Here is a 4,481-nt window from a genome sequence, read left to right as displayed (position 1 = left end):
CTATAATATCAGAATACGTAAGAAAAATGCATTTATGGTATAGGTACCATAAATTTTAGGAAAAATAGAGAAAAATCCCTCAGTAGTATATAATAAACTTAAAATGCTCATTTGTTTTTTAGTTATATAAATTTAAGATGAAAATAATCCACTAACATAGAATAGAAAATATTTTTTCTAAAAACAATGTATTATTTCTGCAATAGAATAATCAAATGATATTTTGTGCCTATTTACAGATAAGCAAACGTTCATAGTATTCTGTAAATCCTTCCTCATCAAAAATTAAGTGAACAGTTTATATGACTGTTTTAAACACTTTAAAAATGAAAGTATTGTCTTTTCTATTTTTTCAGCCAAATTGCTAAGGACCTTACACATGATCAGTTCTGGGATTTGATTATTACCCATAATGTTTATGGATGCTCATTAAGACATGAAACTCCTTGGTCAGAGACAGGGCACTTTATCACTTACAGTACAGAAAGCAACATGAGTGGCAGCAAATTTTGTCAGTTATCTCTGCTCCTAAGTCTCATGAAAAGCAGTGCATTGGATCTTAAACACATGGTATATGTGTTTTGCAATTGAGAACATGAACTTGGGGAATCTACAGATTTTACAGCAGATGGTGTCTTAGTCTATTGGAGCTGCTATAACAAAAACACAATGGAGGGGATTTCCTAAACAACAAATATTCATTTCTCATGGTTCTGAAGACTGAAGGGTCTAGGATCAAAGCACAAGTAGACACTGAGTGTGATAAGCATTGAACTCATAGACACTCATCTCCTCCTAGTATCCTCGGGTGACCAAAGTGTAAGAGAACTCTAAGGTCTGTTTGGCAATGACAATAATTCCAATCATGAGATTGGAACCTCATCACCTCCAAAAGGATTCACCTCCATTACCAGCACCTTGGCAGTTAGGATTTCAGCATATGAACTTGGTGTGCAAAAAAACATTCAGTCCATAACAGTAAGCAAGCTTGCTTTTGTTTTTATAAAACGAACCTTGTTTTTCAAGGTTGCCAGTTGGATTTTAAAAACACACAAAACAAAACCCCCTGATACCTTACCTAGGTAAGAGCTTGCAGTTCTAGAACAGTGGACATGCAGATGAGCAAGGGAACCAACTGTTTCTGCAAATACCGGATGATAAAGAAGAAGCAGGGGGGGAAATGAAGTGTTGGTACATCAAGCCTCGCTCCTGCAGAGCTGCTTTCCTACCTCTCTCTGCCTCTGCAATGCAGCGTCTCTGGTCTCCTTTGACCCTGTTGCTTGATTTCTTTTCTCAACTTCTTTACCTTCCTAGGGTCTCTGCACATACTATAAATTGATTTTTCTGCCTGAATGTTCTCCTCTTCAGTCTCTGAAAGTCCCCTCATCATTCTGGTCTCTGTCTTTATAGAACCTCCATGTAGAACACTGTGCTTATCTCTCTCTAACTGGTTCCCCCAGGTGATTCCACATCATTCATTATCTTAGCAACCACTTCATTTTCTGACAATGTTCCATAATGTGAAAGGAGTCTGTTTGTCTCTGTTGTGTGTCTCCTTCACAAGTTCTAGGCATGACAGGTTCCCACCAACACCGGAGCAAATGAATGAAAGAATCAACCCGGTGTCTTAATCCATATGCACTTCTAGAAACACAGAAAAATTAAACTGATAAACATACAAAATCAAGGTTAAAACATACTCTTTAGCATCGTTGGTAAAAGGGAGTAAGGAACACTCTACAGTCTTCTCTAAAATGAATGCCATATTACACAGATTTTTAAACAAAAATTATTGTTTCATGCGACCTAATGTGTTGTATTAAGTTTAGTGCAATCCACCTAAAGGATTACAAATAGAGTTGATTTGGTACTTCAGTTAAAATATGGGAAGACTGCTGGAGTGGGATTCACAAGTTCTGGGTTAGTCCCTTCTCCTGTATTGGCTTGCAGGCAGGGGTAGGGGTGGGGCGCTTAAGAAAAATCTTATTGGAACCATTTAACTTTTGGTTTCTTCATCTTACTTATTTATTTATTTTTATACTAGAGATTAAACCCAAGGGCACTGAGCTACATCCCCAGTCCTCTTTTAATTTTGAGAAAAGGTCTTGTTAAGTTGCTGAGGAAGGCTTTGTGATCCTCCTGCCTCTACCTACCAAGTTGCTGGGATTATATGCATACCTGACTAGTTTCTTAATTTCTATTTATTTATTTGTTTATCTATCTATTTATTTATTCATTCATTTATTTATTTATTTTGTAGTTGTAGATAGACAGTAAGCCTTTTATTTTATTTGTTTCATTTTTACGTGATGCTAAGGATCGAACCCAGTGCCTCACACATGCTAGGCAAGCGCTCTGCCTCTGAACTACAGCCCCAGCCCTGAATTTCTTAATTTTTAAAGTGAAAAACTAGATATTTCTAGTCCTTTATCAACTTTTCAGTTTTGTTGTTTTTTCCACAGATAGCACTCAGTTTCTAGTGTATGATTTTACAATTGGGTCACAGATGCCATCAGAGAAATGAACAGGAAGCACCAAATTAACTTTCCCCTTATACTTAGGGTATAAGTTTTATTCATGAAGACATTTGTTAAAAGTGCAAACACTTCCATATGTTTATTTTTAGTTCACTTAATGAAACTGTACTAACTTTCTATTTTGACCTAACTTGGGGTGTGTTAGGTGATGAGGATAAAACAATAAACAGAAGTGAAGTGGTCTCTGTTGTCTTGGAGAATTAGGGAATCCATGTGATCTCTCGTCCATGTCTAGACTGGATGAGGCAATTACCCTGTGTCTAGTCATAGCTTCAAACATAGTACCATTACCACAATTACAGGTTTATTGTTTGTTTGTTTTAATAATACTGGGGATTGAGCCCAGGGGCAATTTACCACTGAGCTACATCCCTGGTTCTCTTACTTCTTTATTTTGATACAGGTTCTCACTAAATTGCTCAGGCTGACCTAGAATTTGTGATGATTCTGTCTCAGCTTCCCAGGTCACTGGTATGACAGGAATGTACCACCATGCTCGGCTCAAAACCATAGTTTTTAAGAGATGAGAAAACCAATTAGTTAAACTATATCTGCTGGGAATACTCCTGTACCATGGTAGACCTAGATCAAAAATGACATTGAACTTCATAGTTGATGAATGCAATTGGCAAGATTTGGTATAAGTTTCTCTCATGGATTAATAGTTAAAATAATATAAAATCATCACATCTGTAAGTCAAAATGAGTTTGATATTGGCAGTTTCACATAGTCCAATTTTATTTGAATGGAATGAAGTTGTTATTGATCTGTATTCTTTATTAAACTTACAATGTCTGGAGGAATATCAGTCTCCTTAACTATGGGCTTCTTAAAAGGCTTTTGAAATACCTCTCATTATAGGATCATGAATAAATAAGCATTTGTCTTCCAATACGGAATAATGGCTTTTTGCAAAAAGATAGGAGACATTTCAGAACATAGTTCTCAATTACTTGAGAATGGGATTTGAAATGCTGTATATGCTAAAAGGTTTATCTTGAAAACTGACAATTAAGAGCAGAATTCACTTACATAAAAAGAATGTGTGTGTGTGTGTGTGTGTGTGTGTGTATCTTCATGTAACATTTTAATTAAGAATAACAGAATTTTTCAGATGCTTGGAAACAGAATCAATGCCTTGAAAAATAAACTTAGACCAGAAAAAAATCAGGCTTATGTTGTTCCACTGTGTTTTCACAGGCTAAGTCCCCATGTAATACAGATTATATTATCAGTTCTAAGTTTTTCACATATATAAAATGCTTTTATCAGAATAATAACACCAAATTTTTTTTTAGCTATTTAGCAGTTTTATCACCCTTTCCTCAGTAAAAGTTCCATAGTAAAAGACTACTTTGCCCCAGGAATAGCAAGTGACCCAGGTTTGACCCTCATGCAGTTGAATCCTAAGGACCTGCCCATATTAGAACATTTTTGAACCTACAGAAATAGGAGTCACCTATGATTCACACTAGTAAGACTTAAGCCCCAGGCAACTAGGACATGTTCAAGAGGTTGGTGTGAGTGAGCCAAAGCAGGGCCAGTCAAACACCTTCCAGGGATGGCTGGACAATCAGAATGGCTCACTGTTGGAGTATGAAGTTGGTGGATCAGGCTGCCATGACCCTTCCCATGTGGAAAGATCTTGGCTGAATTGGATAAAGAGGCCAGCATAGAGAGATGCAGAGAAATAAGACAGGTACTGTTATGGTTTGGATACATGAAGTTCCTGTGTTGATGTAAGAATGTTCAGAGATGAAATGACTAGATTAGGAGAGCTGTAACCTAGTCAGCATATTAATCCATTGATGGATTAGTAATTTGAATTGACTAAGTGGTAACTAGGCAGGTGGGACATAACTGGGGATGTGGGTTGCTGGGGGCAGGGCGGGCTTTGGGGATTTAATCTTATTCTCTGGACTTTCTCTCTCTCTCTCTCTCTC

The sequence above is a fragment of the Urocitellus parryii genome, chromosome 16 (genome assembly GCF_045843805.1).
Source record: "Urocitellus parryii isolate mUroPar1 chromosome 16, mUroPar1.hap1, whole genome shotgun sequence".
NCBI lineage: Eukaryota > Metazoa > Chordata > Mammalia > Rodentia > Sciuridae > Urocitellus > Urocitellus parryii.
The sequence above is the reverse complement of the archived record's forward strand: the minus strand, read 5'-3'. Positions refer to the sequence as shown.